The sequence below is a fragment of the Diadema antillarum genome, unplaced genomic scaffold, assembly GCF_040938485.1.
Source record: "Diadema antillarum isolate AM-2024a unplaced genomic scaffold, OU_Dant_1.0 scf00000037, whole genome shotgun sequence".
Lineage (NCBI taxonomy): Eukaryota > Metazoa > Echinodermata > Echinoidea > Diadematoida > Diadematidae > Diadema > Diadema antillarum.
In genome coordinates this window covers 1,224,495-1,243,986 of record NW_027270926.1, presented here as the reverse complement: position 1 = coordinate 1,243,986, position 19,492 = coordinate 1,224,495, and the positions used below count along the sequence as shown (strand labels likewise).

Below are 19,492 nucleotides of genomic sequence, written 5' to 3'. Positions count from 1 at the left end.
TTTCTCCCCCCCCCCCCCCCTTCCTCACTCCCTCCCCTCTCTCTCACTCACCCACTCACTCTCTCTAAGATTAAAGGGATGGTATCTGCTCAGCTATGTTTTTTCATCTCTTCTTGAGAAATCTAACCAAAAAAAAAAAAAGAAAAGCGAAATCACTGATATTTTCGGATCGCCTTTCAAACCGATATCAAGAAACATCCATAGCCGTCAATGAATGACCGAAAGAAGATACTCAGATAACTTACGGGTATTTAATTGATGTGTTTGATTTCTGGCAATTTGCCATCGACGAACATGAATTCACGCATGAAAGCTATACTGCACGAAAACGGGATTCGCCCCCCCCCCCCTATCGATTCAGACGGTTTTCTGCATTCATACACGATCTCATCTTGCTCTCGATTCAAAAACGCGATATGACAGCTATAAACAGCTTGACCTCCGCTGACCCGGAAATTCTGATTTGGCATTAACCCGTGGGGCGCGGGCATGACAGAAAGGTATGCCCGACCCACCGGCATGAGCGCGCGAGTACGTCAAACGCTCCGCAGACGATCAGTGTCTCGCTGTTGATATACAGGTGACAACCTGCCAACCCAACCACCCAACCCTCCTCTCCCCCCCCCCCCCCCCCAATCCCTTACCCTACCTTCCTCTTCCCTCTCTATTCCAAAAGTCGTAATACATGTATCGCCAGTGATAAGAAGGAACTCCCTCTTCAAAAACGAAGATGGCAATTTTGCTAGTCGAACAGCACTATTACCAACACATTTTAGAGATGCATGTCTCGTATCATTACTATAATTGTTATACTCGCTTCACCCAGAAACGGCTGTTCCGCAACTTTGTTTGACGATGTGTAGAATAATCAAAGAAAGGAATACACAAATAACAAGTCAAGAATATCTCGTCTCTTTTCTTATTTTAGTTGAAGCAATAAAATGCGACATAACGTTTAGTTTAGAGGAGCAGAACCAAACATAAAAGTAATTTTGACGACTTGTCACATTTCTCAGTGAGGGTTGGTGTGTGGTGGCTAAAGGCTGCAGCCTCTCACCTCCAAAAAGATATCTCTGACCGCCCAAAATCCAGTTATCAGAAAGTGGATATTTTATGCTGTTCTACTCTTGATTAATCTTTACCCTTTTTTTCACTCTCAACAGATCAGTGTACATCGACTACTGACGCTGTTCGTGTTCCTCCTATCTTGGACAGCAGTGTGCGCTGCGCCCCGGAGAATGGGTGGCAACAGCATTCCTCTTTTCGAGCTCGACAGAGAGCCCATGAACATTTTAAAGCCAAACTCCTCGCACACGAAAGCGGCGATATCCTTTCTCGAGGCAATCATGAAAGCATCCTCAGGGCCGTCGTCGTCAGAGGATGGAGACAACAGTGAATATTTATTACAGTCGCCGTTATCGTCGTCCTCCTCATCTTTTTCACCGTCGACATCATTCGTCATCGACATCGGCGACGACATCGTCGACAACCACGAAAGCGAAAACGGGTAGTGAGCCAGACGTGGTGTTGAACTCTCAGATATTTCCACCACCACACCGGACTCTATGATGTTGCCAGGGTTGGGGTCAAACCCGGGGTACTTTTCGCAGCGCGTAGCGTTCTCAGTCGAACGTCCCGAGACGCCGCCGTGGCCCGACTTCACGTTCGAGCCGGGCTTCAACGAGGAAGGCAACGGTGACGACGAAACGTCGCACAGCCGACGTCGGCGCGCAGTAGGCGGACCTGCAAGAAGTCTGCAAGAGCACCAGCCGTTGGGGCATAAAGGAATGGGCCACGGGACACGTTCGGACAAAACGTGACCATCCTCTCGAAAATCATGTCGGCCGGGAACCAGGAGCTGAGGCAGTGGTTCTACGAGACCACATGCACGATGCAGCATGGCGTGCAGTCATGCCTGGGCATCGACGACAACCCACTACGAGTCCATGTGCATGACGAAAAACGCCTGGGTGTATGCCATGATCAGAACGAGACGCGGGGAAGAAGGGTGGTCGTGGATCGCCATCAGTTCGTCGTGCAATTGCGCTGTCAGACAAAGATTCGCGGAAGCAACGGGGCATGTTGATTCGCGTACGATAGTACAAAACACAATCTGTGCTCTGTGTTTGCTTAGCATATTTCTATTTAATGGTCATAAGTTTATTATAAAGATATATAGATATTATAAATATATGATTATAACTTTATTCTGTAAGTAATATTGCTATCATACGATCAAAATCTATAGAGGCATGTTTCCGCATTCATGCACAGTGTGATAAAACGATTGACAGCTACCGAAATAATAATACTATGATATTGTCCTGCCGGTAATTGAATAATATCGAATGGTATTTGATGTGACAGCATGACTTGCGCTCTGTGAAATAAGTGTATTCATATCACCAAACAAATACTGCACAAACAAAACTCTCACTGAGAATTAAACAAAAAAATACATAGCACATTATTAGTATGGAAACAGTGGGCATCCAGGTTAAAAGAAACTGCAAAACGGCAATCATTACGTATACTCTGGAATGATTCTGTAGCAGCCAATGTCATCAACCCTAGAACATTGTAAATCCCTTGTCAGGTCTTTTTGATTCCATATCTGTTCTATTCTCATTCGATGAAATGGTGACTGATATTTAAAAAGTCACGACGAATCATGACGACTTAATATTTCCCAATATCACTCTACATACCAACGTTTGCCCGTCTCGTCCCGTCCTACGTCAGGAAAAGGAAAAAAAAAACAGCGAGAATTAAACACAAATACAAAAAACAGCTACTCGTCAGTTTCCCTTTTATTATCTTGTCGTAAAGCCGTTTGTGACGACATTGCTGGTCAAAAAAAAAAAACGATGTCTGTCTCAGGCAGCACTGAGACAAGTAGATCAATAGGGGGCGACATTTATCATGTAGTGTGTACGCTAAAATCAGTGCAAGTAACTCTACTCGAATAGCGATTCACGGTATGCATGCGTTATTACATAACATAGTATTTTCAACCTGATTCGGGTGAAGTTCTTCTCAATGTCATGGTGAAAATAAAAAATCAGCATTAGAAAGATCGGTCAACTATAATTGCATTGTTATGTTTATACCATGTTCCCGGCTGCTACGGCAATCACGTAGTGGAACGCAACGGGAAATGATAATTTTTTATGGGCAGTCTGGCCTGACCAGACGCCGTGAAAACCGCTTTTGCTACATGTTCACAGTTGACATAGCTACACGTTCACCTCTTAAAGCAAAACAAAGCAAAACAAAACAAAGAAAACAGATTACAATAAGGAACGAGAGAGAGAGAGGGGGGGGGGGTAGAAAACAAAATATAATGATATCCTATTATACGGCGCACTACGTTTTCAGGCAAACTGGAATGCCTAGTCAGCCGGGAACATGGCGTAAACGTAGCATATAGGTACGGCTTTGATATCCTATCCACGCAGCAGTGCCTGTCTAAATATTACTTGTGGGTGTGTGTGCTTTCCGATTTGATTTCGGAAAAAATGTTTCACGCTTACGAGTAATACCAACATGACAAAAAACAACAAAAACAGCGTTATACATATTTCCAGTAGTGGTGGATGAATGGTGCAAAAGTATATCTACTCTCTTTCAATAACTCACAGACGAGGCAACTGAAAAAAAAAAGCTCTACGTGTAGGAGGCATTTTCTCGAATGCATTAACTATTTATTACTGTCCTTATTTATAAGTTTGAATATATTTATTGCAAAGAAAGCTGTTTGTTGACGTTGACCTGTATTCCGTAGCATTGTAAGAGCAATGCCTTGGGTTTTTTCTGTAAAACAAACGGTAACTAACCATAATTCATTAAATGCCTGTTCCGTGATATGAACCTATATCTAAAGTGTACAATTTTGCTTGTTGTCATATGTGTAATCCCAGTGTGTAATTTGTGGGTTTTTTTTTTTTGCACAGTGTCTTTTATAGACTGAGTGTCAATGATATTTGTCATTGTGATATTATTTACATTTACAATTCACAGCGGACATAGCAGTACGACTGCTTCGAGAAGACAAAAGAATGAATACGTTAACTTTTCGACAATTCATACTTCAGTCCGCCAATCTTATATATTTAAATCTAAATCAAGATTCTATTCATTCATACATCAGCAACAGGTTTTTCCCATCATCATCTTCCTGACTTTTATAAGGGAACAAAGGTAATTTTGTCCCTTTTATCAACAATTCAATTCAATTCAATTCAATTTATTCATTTCATATAAATATCACATATAAGATGTTCACATAGATGTGTGAGTCAAAGGAGGAAATCACGCAAAAGCCTATGGCTTGGAAATGGAGATTTCCTTTACAATGGCAGTTTAAAATCACAGTTTTGAATGAAACACACACACACACACACACACATTATATATATATATATATATATATATATATATATATATATATATATATATATATATATATATATATATATCAAAATGTACAGTACAGTACAGTACTGGTTGAGGTAGGGATTCATGTTTTGAACATTCCTAAGTGAGATTATGAAAAGCCTCTTATGAAATATGAAAGAGCATGTAATTTTAAGAAGGATTCAACGTTTATTTGATGAAAAGTGGTTTTCAAATGGCTGAGATATCCAAAAAAGTACTAATAATAAAAGGCGACATGCCACAACTTTATTAGGATCTCTTTGTTTCACCTTGTTTTTGGATATCTCAGCCATTTCAAAACCGATTTTCATCGAATAAACTTTTGATACCCCTTAGAACTGCATTCCCCCTTACATCTCATAGAGTGATTTCTGAATATCTCGCAAAATGTTAAAAGCTAAATCTACACCTCGACCAGAACTGTACACACCCTTTAAAACAGAACTTACTTTCTGAAATAATCGTGTGAAAATATTCACTCTTGAAGGAGTGAATACAAAAAAGAGTGAATTAAGAGTGAAATTGGAGTGAATTTTGAGTGAAAAATATTCATTTTCACTCGTTTAAGAGTGACCTCATGCAGGGATCACTCCAAAATCTTCGAGTGATCCCTGAGGTCACTCCAAAATGAATGAAAATGAACATTTTCACTAAAACTTCACTCCAATTTCACTCTAAATTCACTCTTTTTTTGTATTCACTCCTTCAAGAGTGAACATTTTCACTCAATTTTTTTAAAGAGTAAATTAGAGGCAGTTAAAAAATTGTAAAAGGGACAAAATACCTTTGTTCCTCATAAAAGTAAGGAAGATGATGAAGGGAAAAACCTGTTGCTGATGTATAAATGAATAGAATCTTGATTTAGATTTAAATTTAAAATCATGATATAGCAACAGGAAACAGGAAACAAAACAATAACTGAACTAATACAATATAATACAATACAATAAAAACAAAACAAATATGCAGGATAATTGTCAAAGGTTTGTATGGGAATTGCACAATTTTCATCATTCATACATATACAATAAACATTAATTAACACAGAATAAGAAAAAGCTGCTTATATTGAGCCATAAAAAGATTCAATGTGTTAACAGTTTTCAGTTTCGTGCTTAACAAATTCCACAATTTAGCCCCTTTGTACTTTATTGAGTTGGACTGACTGATTTTCAGATGATGAAATGGTAAAATATAACATTGTTTATTTCTGATATTTCTAGCCGTCAAAACAGCTTTTATAACTCATATTGTCGATATAATCGATTGAACTATCAAACAAGCAAGCTGAGTCAAAGCATGTGACCTTGTTCTCAGTAATTACGCACTTTTCGAGTGACACAAATTTAAATTTTGGCGCTCAAATATTTCACTCGAGAGCACAACTTTAACAAATTCACGTCCACTAAATACATGACGATAATCTTCGATGACTTTGAGGAATAATACTTGTTGTACACGCCTACAGGTAGGCAAAGTATAAAGGACTTGTTGGCACACTTCAACAACAATCTGTTGGTGTTTTTATCTTGAAAAAAAAAAGATGATGAAAAGTAGCAAAAAAAAGGAGCAGAATGTCTGTAAAGAGAGCTAAGTGTTTTTAAAAGTATCATAAATGATAGTTAACCAAAGCGTTACTTGATTTTGTATTCTCATCCTATCCCATTACACGATGCAGAGGTGTCAACTTTAATATCTCCTTATTTTTCTCATCCCTTTTCTTGCTCTTTTCTCATCTCCTTCTCACACCCACACACCAACAAACCAACACACTCTCCTTACACGCGTACACAAACACAGAGACACAAACAAGCAAACAAACAAACACACTCACTCTATATCTCTCCTCTTTATCTCCCTATCTCTCCTTGTCTCTGATATACCACCCTTTCGATGCGACATTCCGTTATCAGTAAACATCTGTGCAATTTTCCCTCAAATCTGTGTTGTGTCTGCGCGATATATATATTTTTGGCCTATTCCACTTCACTAACAGAGCAGGGTATGTGTTGTTTGACATCTATATACCCACTTTTGGGAAGGACTCCACACCTCTGCCTTTTGTACCGAACCCTGGACACAATATTTTACGTTCCTCTTGAGGGGTAAATGTGACAAAGGACAGTTCGAAAAAACAAACACTTATCTTCTGTAATCGCCCACAACCCTCGAGCTGCCCACGTGAAGACGCAAATCTGTGAAAGATTAATTGATGAAGGACATCATTTCATCGCGTGCAACCCACTCATTTAATTCATAAATAGAAATCATCTCAGGTTACGGACCCAGTATATAGCGTGGAGAGAGTTTTATTTTTTAATTTTTATATCGGCGTTTTTATTTTTCACTTCTAACAACAACAACAAAAAAAAGACAGCAATACACAATTTCATCAAGTACATAGTGTTCCCTATAAATGTAGCACATAACTGCAGTGAAACAGTTTGGACATCCAGCTTGCACAGGACTGTCTCAAAAACTGCACATCAGGTAGGGTATGTTATACATGATAAAAAAGTATGCTCAGATTCTTGAACGAATCGAAATATTTTCTCCTTCCCTATCTCCTTCCCTTCCCTCCCTCCAAAATAAAAGTCTTCTGTTTTTTGGTTTTTTTTTTTACTTCGCAATCACTTTCTCCTTCTTAACCCTCATTTCCCCATACCCATCCGAAAAAGAAAGACAATATTAATAGCAATCCAAGGCAGGCGAATGTGTGGTTTGCCCGATTGAATAGGTCTTCAATCGCTGCTCGTCCGGATACATTTGAATACGATACTATACGTTTTATCGGTTAAATTTTATAATCTTGTCATTCAGGTTTCTATTCCGAGCATTCAATTTCACGCATCTCATGCTCGCAGCACTAAAGCAGCAATCAAATTCAAAATCCGGTTATTCAAAATCCACTGTCGGAGCAATCAATTTTTCATTCGCATCATTCAAATCTAAGACAGGGCCATGCATTTCAGCAATGAGCATTCAAATTCATTCGGAAATTGAACGCACATTCGTGAATTTGATTTGACAGAAACAAAATACTAGTAGAGTTCCCATAAATGAAGTCTATCCCTCTCATTCTGAATTTGAATGCCCCAATATTTTCGCATGCGTGCGCTGTGTGAATTTGAATGCACATTCATGAAATGGAATGACAAAAGTATGAAATTTACTGGGAAAACCTATATTAGCAACTTTTGCACGTCAGCGAATACGTGTTCGACTCCGGTCCAGATTCTTCGGCTGAGTGTGTAACAACAGGGATCAGTTATATCGGACATACATGTACACAAATTGTCACGAGGATAACCGAATGTATCCGAATCGGGCCAGCCTTCCCATTGCGTGGTATCCCCACGCTGTATACAGTACGTCCCGAAAAAAATTACAACGCGGCCTTCCGCAATGATATCTTTAAAAATAGTGAATGAATCTTAATAAAAATTCAGGGTATGAGACTATAACTCATTGCCCACATCTTACAGAAAACCCCATTCGATTTGCTTCAGTGGTCAAAGGGAAATACGGAATTTTGTAGAGGATATCGGGAATCTCTTCTGTCCAAGTTCTGTCTATTGTTCACACACAAGATCATCGAAATGCTAAACTCGGAAGAATCCGATTCATGACATGCTTTACAACAATCCACATTTCTCTGTGACCGCTTAACCAAATTGAATGGGGTTTTCTGCAAAATAGAGCTAAGATGTTATACCTTAAGACTCTGAAGTAGCACGTACACAGGTTGATCATAATAGGTGTTATCAATTCGAAAATCTGATTGTAATTTTTGGGGCGACTTACTGCAGTATGTCCCCCAAAAAATGACAATAAGATTTTCGCATTGATAATGCCCAATATGATTAAATTTTTCAAATGCTACTTCAGGGTCTTGAAATATAACATTTTAGCTCTATTTTGCAGAAATCCCCATTCGATTTGGTTAAGCGGTCACAGAGAAATGTGGATTGTTGTAAAGCATGTCATGAATCAGATTCTTCCGAGTTTAGCATTTCGATGATCTTGTGTGTGAACAATAGGCAGAACTTGGACAGAAGAGATTCCCGACATCCTCTACAAAATTCCGTATTTCTCTTTGACCACTGAAGCAAATCGAATGGGGTTTTCTGTAAGATGTGGGCAATGAGTTATGCTTTCATACCCTGAATTTATATTTAGATTGATTCACTATTTTTAAACATATCATTGCGGAGGGCCCCGTTGTAATTTTTTTTTGGGACATACTGTACAGTGGACTCCCGTTATAACTTAGTTACAATTTAGTGAAGGGACCAATGGATCAGAAGACATCACATAGTTACAGGTACTACGATATAAAGAAAAATATGTGACATCACATTTGTTCTACGATATAAAGAAAATATAAAGAAGATTCCACAAAATATCATTTCATATGAAAAGTAGTCATTCCCTGGACTTATTACTGACATAGATTATGTCAAGAGTATATATTCCCCCTGCTTTCTAAAAGAGGTAAGTCTAGTGCTCTTTCATTATGCTAGAAAAGTGAAAAAATTGATTTTCTTTATATTTTCTTTACATGATAGTTCATATAATACGTGTCATGACATCCGTAGCAGTCTTCTGAGCCACCATACGTATAAAATGGAATAAATTACTCAAGCAGAACAGAGACAATCATACAGTACTATCAGACAAACGACACGAATGTTGCGAAATTTCGAAGTCTGACATGTTTTTTCCCGAAACGGTATATCAGCCACAGTCACTGTAAATGACATAATGAGATTATTTCATCGCCTTGGTAGCCTCCCCCTGGCTGTACACACACAATCTTCATTTCATTATCCTAATGAAATAAATGACAGAAAGACGCTATCAGTATCCCACGCATCACATCATTTTTACATCATATCATTTAGCAACATTCATGACTTTTGAAAGGAGATAACATTATCTCATTCAATTAGCGACATGATTGTAATCCATCAAATTCGCATAACCTTCTCATTTGGGTTGTTTCTTTTCAACAACAAAAATTCTTTGATTTGCCCGTATTTCTTTATCAAAGTCAACGCAAACATGGAGCATGTTTGGTTGTTGTTGTTGTTGTTTTTTCTGTAAAGGATGACTGGGATGAAGACAGGGGCGTCACCAGCTTTTTTTTCAAGGGGGTGCGTTTTGACAGTAAATGTAAACTGTGAGATTTTTCTATTTGATTTATTGGCTCCTGTGTCATCATGTACATTTACACATACTCTATATATTGTACATAATACATGTGACTGTATACATACACGAATCTTTCGCTATACGTTTATGAAGGACTATTAATACGGGGGTACATTATGTGACGGTGTGAGATCCTCGGCGATGATCTATTCCGCTTCTTGTTGCGGAGGGTGTGGGAGGGGGATACCCCCTCCCACGGTAGGAACTTTTTGTAAAAACAAGAGTGTAAAAGTCGCGCTTATAGAGCATAGTAAAAATAAATATATACATGTACTATTATATGAAGGACTATTACGGGGGTACATATTATGTGACGGTGTGGGGTGAGAAGCAACCGAGCGGGAGAGGGTGTAGGAGGGGGATACCCCTCCCACGGAGGGACTTTGTGAAAAGAAAAAAAAAGAGAATTGCACAACAATTAAATGGGAGCGAGCGGAGCGAGCGAGCTTGAACATTTTGATATTTTACAATCCCAAACTGCGGTTTGTAGCTATATTTTTTCGCTTTGGAAATGAAGGGGGCGCACCGGGCGCAACTGCTGGCAATTGCTGGCAGCAACATGAGGATAGTGGCATAACGATTAAATGCGAGTGAGCGTAGCGAGCGAGCTTGAAAATTTTTACATTTTATTTTTACACTCCAAAATCTGCCGTTTTTAGCGCTGTCTTTTAGCTTTGGAGATTAAAGGGGGGGGGGGGGGGAATGGCGCACCAGGCGCAACTGCTGGCAATTACTGGCAGCAACGTCAGGAAAATGGCACAACGATAAAATGCGAGCGAGCGAAGAGAGCGAGCTCGAAAATTTTGGCATTTTACAGTAAACTAAAAATGTCGTTTTTAGCTACATCTTTTCGCTTTGAAAAATTAAAGGGGGGGGGGGGGCGCACCGGGCGCAACTGCTGGCAATTACTGGCAGTATATGATAATAATAATAATAATAATAATAATAATAATAATAATAATAATGATAATAATAAACCATTTTTATAGAGCGGAAATTACATTCAAGTCTCTAAGCGCTTTTAGAAATGAGAAAAGACAGATTATACATGTGTAAGAACTCAAAATACAAAGTAGAAAATTACATATATATCAACTTAAAACACATCATTAAACAATTTACAGAACAATGGTTACTTTACAAACAAATGAGACTTCAATAAAGACTTGAACTGATCTAATGATGATCTTTCTCTGATATCATTGGGGAGCTGATTCCAAAGTTGAGGTACTAGTATTGAATATTGAAATGATCGTTGACCATAATGACTTAGTCATCAGGAGAATGGCAAAGCGATTAAATGCGAGCGAGCTTGAAAATTTTGACATTTTACAGGCAAAAAAAAAAATACCGTTTGTAGCTATATTTTTTCGCTTTGGAAATTAGGCCGGGCGCACCGGGAGCAACTGCTGGCAATTACTGGCAACAACATCAGGAGAATGGGATAACGATTAAATGCGAGCGAGCGGAGCGAGCGACCTTGAAAATTTTGATATTTTACTGTCAAAAAAAAACTTACGTTTGTAGCTATATTTCTTCGCTTTGGAAATTAAGGGAGGCGCGCAGGGCGCAACTGCTGGCAATTATACTGTCAGTAACATCAGGAGAATGGCATAACAATTATAGCTTGAAAATTTTGACACAGTCAAAAAACTGCCGTTTGTAGCTATATTTTTTCGTTTTCGAAATTAATGGGGGGCACCGGACGCGACTGCTGGCAATTACTGGCAGGAACATCAGGAGAATGGCATAACTATCATATCGTCTGTATCACTTCAGTCAATTAATTTTCCTTACAACGTTTTTGTTACCCCAAGGTTCCACAATATATGTTTTCTCAGTTTACTTTGTTTTGATTATGCAACCTTATTCTGTGTTACCAAAGAAAGTGAAATGTTTATGTTCTTTTCGAAAAATAATATAAAGTTTGAACTGGATTGAATTGAATTGATTAAAATGCGAGCGAGCGGAGCGAGCGAGCTTGAAAATTTTGACATTTTACAGTCTAAAAACAGCCGTTTGTAGCTATTCCATTTCGCTTTGGAAATTAAGGGGGGGTGCGCACCGGGTGCAACTGCTGGCAATTTAATACTGGCAGCAACATCAGGAGAATGACATAGCGATTAAATACGAGTGAGCGGAGCGAGCGAGCGTGAAAATTTTGACATTTTACAGTCCAAAAACTGCCGTTTGTAGCTTTGTTTTTTTTTTTTTTCGTTTTGGAAATTAAGGCGGGCGGTGCGCCAATGGTAGTCAAGGATGTTGGTTTATGTTCATGACTGGGGGAGGTATGACCAGCGAGGACGGCATCGAAGTGACCAAGCGGGGGAAGGATGTCCAAAATCTGCACTTTAGAGCATCCCCTAATTGTTTGTGTTTGTGTGTGTGCGTTTCATACATGGAAAAGTTGGGAAATAGCCCAGATCAAGTCTTATTATTGGCAATGCAAGGCATTTTAATGTTTTATAGACTATAGTATGTAAAGCAACACTCAATGATCTAGCTTTGATATAACGAAGTGTAAGGTACAGAGGTGTACATTCTCATCACATTGCGCAACATTGCAGCGACTCTTTGCCGTTCGGATGTTCTGAGTACACTGCTCCATCCTCTTTATCATTCAGAATGCCAAACAGGAATCAGACGCTGAATCACAATCTTTTGTCGGCTCCGGGCTTTTTGAACAATGTTTCACACTATTGATGCCTCTTAAATTATGGTTAAAAGAAATCTTAGAGAAAAAAAATAATTTCTTGCTCACCCTTTCATGTCAATTTCAAAAGCAGTTTACTAATCCTTGAATTACCATTTTCATATTTTTTTTTGCTACCAGCGGATTGCCCCCCCCCCCCCCCCCCCCCAGTTACGCCATTGATTGGAGACCTATAAGGGGGGAGGAGGGTGTGGGCGGGGTATCTACGTCCCATGCGACGGAGCTTTTGCATTTTCTGAATTGATAATCCGTTGTACAATGAATGAAATATACCTTACGTATACAGTACGGTCGATAGATATATAGTAAACACTGTATGTATAGCATCAGTGCTGCCAGGGCCGGGGTGCGATTGTTGTTGTTTTGTTTTGTTTTGTTTTTTCTCCTGGTGCAAAAAAAAAAAAAAAGAACAATTACTATTTAGGGTCCGGCGTTAAGTTTTGTTTTGTTTTTTGTTTTTTTGGAGGTTCTGAAGGGGGGTGCGTTCGCACCCAGCGCACCCCCCCTGGTGACACCCATGTGAAGAGTGTACAGTATCAATAGATGAAGTGTTATCACGTGATAAAAGTGCGCAGAAAGTTTGCCTGGTAGCGGTAGGATGTACAGTATTTCAAGTTTCAGGGAGCTTCATAACTTTACTTTACCGCTTGCCCGGTCGGACAAGCAGATTTTGAAATTTGCTGCAAAACACCTGCCCGAGCATTGATTTTACTTGCCTGAAAAGAAAGTCCCAAATCTAAGGAAATGATATAGAAAATCATGTGTAAGTCTAGGGTTCAATAAAACGCAATCATTTGAATAAATAACGCGCATTGATTCTTACGCTTAAGCACAATTTAGTAACAAACTTGGTCCGATCAAGTGTTGCCGTTGGGATTTCTTCAAGTAAGTGTTCCAAAGTTATTGCGATTAAATATAAAGTGCATCACTATAAACAGTCATTATCGTAATTACCTTAGGACTTATGTATGGTTGACAACGTGGGTTCGTGGGGGGGGGGGGATAAGGGAAAAAAGTGGCTTCAAAACTTTTTGCTTGCCAAATTTGAGCAAGCATTTGACCTCATTGTTCAAAAACACTTGCCCAAATTTGATTTTCACTTGCCTCGGGCAATCGGGCAAGTGCTTATGTATAGTAACCTGAGTTGTTCCCTTGTGTGCTTATGCGATTGCGCGGGTTCGTGTAAGTGTTCCAGCCACGACTTCTTTAACACGTAAATGAAATAGTGGAGAGCCAATATTACCAGTCCGTCAAATTAAAGGGGATGGCTAGTAACCGATCAGTGGGAATCAGTGGGAATGCTGAGGGATGATTGTTCCAATCCTCGTGGGATTCATTTAAGAGTTCATTATAAAGCTACTGTTGTGTGAAAATTATTTGCTTCAGAACGGTCTCATATTCAAGTAATGTGCAGATTAATGTCCCGTCACTGACCAGGGACGCTTACCTGGAAACATTAAACTGCACATTACTTGAATTTGAGACCATTCTGAAGCAAATAGTTTTCACACAAGAATAGATATATAATGTACTCTTAAATGAATCCCACAAGGATTGGAACAATCATCCCTCAGCAATCCCACTGATTCCCCTGATCAGTTACTAGCCATCCCCTTTAAACAAAGTTTTTTATTTTTGTCAAAAACATTTTCTATTCGCCTGTAGAACTATAATAGAAGTTTTTTGCCTTTTGTTTTGTTATTTACACAGGTCATACTCAAGTAGGCCGAACATATTAACATGTGTAGTGCAATTAGATTTCTATACACACACAAACACACACACACACACACACACACACACACACACGCGCGCGCGCGCGCGCGCACACACATACACACACACACACACTCACAAGAACAGAATAAATCGTGAAAAAATGCTTCAGGCGTGAAGACGCGAGACTGGTACATTGTGTTTTGTAAAGACTGTGAAAATATATAAAAAGTAATTTACTACTTATTTGCTAACGCGTCCATGGGAAGAGATTAAAACGTGGGCGACTAGCAAAAACATGTTGCACATAAAAAACCAGGTGAGTATGCCTACTCAAGATTGTTGAGGGGGCACATCAAGGTTGATCACAGAACAAAATCAGACATCAGATAAAAGCTAGAAAAGAACCGTAATGATAAAATTACGAGACGAGTAAAAAAAAATCATAATAAAAAAGTTAAAAATGTACTTATTTAATCATTACGACACTGTTTTTCTAATAAAGTAGGCCTACTGAACTCTTGTGTGGGAGGGTCCCAACTCATGCACTTGATCCCGCTTCATTCATTCATCGCAAAGAGCAGTGCTTTAACCCTGTGAAAGCGGTCCTGTCTCACATCCAACAGGACTCCATAGAAGATCACCACTATAGTGCCAGCCAGCTGAATATGGGCTATCCAGCCATCTCCTCAGACGGAAAATATGGAACAAACAAACGAGAAACTCAGACTGCCTCAACATGAAGTACTGATATGTGACAACAAAACACATCAGAATGCACCTTCCCATCGCCTCAGCATAAACTGCATGTTTCTGTGATATTAATGTGACTAAAAAAAGACATGGCGAGGGAACATGCAAGTTATGCTGAGTCGAGGGGAAGGTGCATTCCCAATGTCTTTAGTTAAACATTTCAGTACTTTAGCAATGATTGACAGATGAGGTCATCTCAAGAATACTGGTTTGGAAGGATTTTTTTGTGGGCGTTCCCAAGTAATCTGAAGAAAAACATAAAAAAAAATCATTAAAAATATATGGAATGTTTCTAGATATTCGTTTCACCGTAAAAGTGATGCTGAGGATATCATAAATAAACACAAATCAACGTGCATTTGGATTTCAGGGCCCCAAAAGAAAAAAAAAGTGTTCAAATGGCGCAGCAAAATCTTTGCGTGTTGCAGAATCATCGCGTGGCCCCTTCAGAGTTATCATTATTCATATTTTGTCTTTTGAAGTCAAAGCACTTTCTAGTCATTTTTCAAGGTACATATCTGTTCTCTTTGTTGTTGCGTTGCCAAAAACTGCTCTCCTCCACCCCCCCCCCCCCCACCCACCCCCCCCCCCCCCCCCCCCCCCGGCACCGCATGGTTGTCCCTTGCGCTGGGTGACGCTTCTACCCTTTAGTACCCATGGGCTGTAGACAGATGGGGTAAGATCAGGTTTCGCCAATCACTATGTTGATTTTTTTTTTACATTCACATTGGCAAATAAGGTTATATGTATAGAAGTAGTCTAAAAGTTGAATGTCGTACCTATACTACCATTCGAAGCGCTGTGGCAGAGTGGAAAAGACTCCAGACTCCCGTTCGGAGGACCCGAGTTCGAATCCCGTTCAGTGCTTACGTTCTTGGACAAGATGTTTTTACCCACCATGTCCCTCTCGACCCAGGTGTATAAATGGGTACCTAGCAACAATAGCAGGGCCCGCTGGTAGAGCAGTGGCAACACTGAATAGGCTACCTTGGGTAAATAAGACATTATTATTATCATTATTATTATTGGCCAATTTCACTACAGTCGGGCTCCTTCCTGTATCCACTCTTTCCTTCCTTGTCAACCTAAAGTGCCACGCCCACTCTTTACAACCTTAACCCTTCGTGTGCTGTGAGTGACGTTTGTCCCAGAAAACCCCATAGCATTGAACACACTGTCCGAAGTCCCCGGCACAGATAAGATTTGTGGTGATACAAGTCACACATTTTTTTTGTTCTTTCCATTTAATGGACACTACACTAACACGTCTAAATCACCGCCCACGGCTCCTCTTAAATCTGTCGTTCCCTATCAATACATACACATCATTGTTGACGTGTTCCATGCATGCCATTTGAACTCACTTTCAAGGATCGTCTGGCTTCAACTTTTTAGAACAACTTAGAATCAGCAATGTTCAACACAGGATGCGAATCCTACACCTGGATGACGACGTGTGGAATACGTGTAAGCCGTTGGTTTCACGGCTGTCTATGGTATGGACACAATTTCAAGGATTTTGGTCGATTTCAGGCAAGACGTCTCTCCTGCTTCATGTGTTCAATATAAACCAAAATAAACATACATACAAATAAAAACACTCTAGTAGTATTCACAGAAAACTTGGAGACTTGGTTGAGACCATTCTGCTCAATGTAAATGATTTTTTTTTTCAATGTAAAGCTGAATCCATGAAATATGAGGCAAAAAAAAAATACTCTTTTAAGTGCATCTAAATTTAAAATAAAATAACCCCCCCCCCCCTCAAAAAAAAAAGAAACAAACAAAGAAAGAAAGAAACAAACAAACATGTAAGAGTTGCACATTTAGTTGGTAGGTATACTGTTAATGTTTGGGGGAAATATACACATATGTATACTGGTAAATCTTTTACATGAAGATGTTACAAACAGTATTCACATATTGTCATACTAAGCCAGCGGATAGGAACACAGTACCATATCAGACTTTTTGAGTGTTGGAAGTTTTTTTTTTTCTTTATTGTCATATGGCAGAAATGTACACATTGTCAACTTTCAAACACAAATACAATTGCTCTGGTCTAGGGGTGATAAACTTTATGTTCTAACCAGTTTCCCACATATGAGTTGGGATCAGATGCCCGACAATGCAATTACACATACTGTACACAACTTACATTTTACTAATACTATGTGTACTTGTTCATAAACAGGATGTCACAAAAGACACAATTTGGGCTGAAGTTGATTATTGTGTGAAAACGTCTGTACATCTAGCTAATCCTATTCAAAAGTAGTTGAGAATGTTAACACATGTCATTGCATTATGCAAATTTATAGCATGTTTGTAACACATTCAGCATATATGCTATACACTATTTTGTAGTGATTTCATTTCGTCAGGTGACCAATATTTGCAACAACAAGAATAAACAATGAGCAAACATACTGCCTCCTGTAACACAAATGCAACGAACATCATCTTCAGTCACTTTGCTTCTTGAAATGAGCAAAACGCATTATTTCTAACTCATTTCTTACTCCTGTAGTTCTTGAATGTGATTCTAACCACTGTTGTGAAATGTTGCCCTCACAAAATTTGAAACAGGCTCATCACGTCTGATTCAACTGTTTCGGACTGACAGACAGACCTACCCTGAATTCTAAAGTGTGAAACACAATCTAGCATCCAAGCTACATGTGCAGTCAAGGATAAGAAGAGTGCAGTTGACTTTGAGAATGGCAGACTAAAATTGCACTGTTTACATGTACAAATTATGATTAATTTGGCTTTCAACAAAGCGAGACTTGATTTTCAAGAGGAAGAAATTATTTCAATCATCATTTTGAAGCACTGTAATCATTTTTTTCCCTTTTTTTTTTTGCTGTCAGTTATGTTCTTGATGACTCTCTTAAATTTGGGGGTGTCACAAATTTTCAAACCTCATTCCATTTTAAAGCACCCTTTAACCCATTGAGGACGGTTTGATTTTGTTACAACACGCATTTCCAATAGATGCTTGCCCGAGTATACTCAGGACTCGTCCTCAACGGGTTAAAACCACTGTATATCACATCACCAATTTTCCTAAGTATTCACAAGGGCCTGGTCAAAGATCTGGACACAGGCAAACAAAAGCACCATAATATGTCAAAATTATCAGTCAGACTGAATACCACTTAACAGCTGGTTTCCTCAGTTTTCTTGTGTCTAAACAGCGCAGACTCAAAAACAATACAGACAAATCAAGAATGAAGAGAAGTTTTTTTGTCACATTGGGTGCGTTCAAGCGCTCTAAAGCGAACCAAAGCAAACTGAACTAAAGCGTACCGTACCGTACCATGCCAGTTTGGGAGCGTTCGAGCGCTCTGTTGAGAAAGCGTACCTCGCGAGTTATTTTTAGAAAAGGTCATGCATTTTTTAAGAAGAATGTCATCCACCTGGTGCTTGAACTACTTACAGCTGTCCCAAACAAAGAGAATGATGTCTTTGCATTGTGACGTATGCGCATGATACGCGCATGCTTTACAACGAACTTTTGGTACACTTTGGTCCCCTTTTGGCTCGGCACAGTACAGTACACTTTAGGAGCGTTCGAGCGCTCCTCTGGCGCGGGTATGGTGCGGTACAGTTCGCTTTAGGAGAGTGCTCGAACGCACCCATTGAGATGGAACTTAATCACCAAATTGTTGAGCATGCTGTCGGACATCAACTCATATGAGCAAGAAATTTGACTGCTTGAGAGAAAAATCACTTGAGAGCAGCCTTTCAAAGAAAATTCACATGTCTTTGAACTCACTGCCGTGGCACTCATGAGAGAAAGAAAAAAAAAAAGCAGAAAACAATGATATCTTTATCACATTATTCACTCTGGTTTCATATGAGTACACTGGATGCCTATGAAATACTAGTATATTGATTTGTAGTTACAGCAACATAATATATCCAAGGGAGAGTGTGCAAGACAAAAGTCTTTGGAACAAAACATTGATGGTTCTGTGTTTGAAAACAAAAACAAAACAAATGTTGGCAATAAATAAACATGTATCCTTTGGGGCCGCACGTGTTCTTGGAACTCACACAATAGAAATGCTGCTTCCCAACAAAACACCATTGAATATACTGTACGTATTTACAATACTTTGGTTTTCCCATACTTGCCACATGCAACATTTTAGTGAAGGGGTGACTGGGCAGCTATGACTGCTATTAAATGCATTCCACAGAGCATATTGTGTCAACAAAAGCCTCCAACTTACATATGAAATTACCACCAACATCTTATGCCACTGGTGCAATTCATATTTCAGCACGAATCTGAAAATAATTCCTCCGGCACCCTTCAGGCGGAGGCATAAAAACTCCCACTGATCTCAAACGACACTCTTCATTCCAAAAGATTCCTTCTTTTTGGTATCAAAAAAATTGTCACAATACTTAAATACCATCAGGTAAGACCACACTAGCATATATCCAAAAACAACAACAACAACATACTAGAAAAGTCACTATGGTGACTGGTATACCTCTGCTTTAGCCCATTATTCTCCCAGTAGGTCCACAGAACATTTATCATTGCAAGACAATGGTTTGATGTGATTGACAAATAATCACTACCTGGAAATTCACCAATTTTCCTGACAATACTTTACGCCACTTTCGAAATATGGACAAAAA

General features: G+C 39.2%; 1 pseudogene; it reads left to right on the top strand.

Moving 5' to 3' along the window:
* The first annotated feature begins 489 nt into the window (after nt 1-489).
* Nucleotides 490-14,823, top strand: LOC139709076 (uncharacterized; annotated as a pseudogene).
* The last annotated feature ends 4,669 nt before the right edge of the window (nt 14,824-19,492 follow it).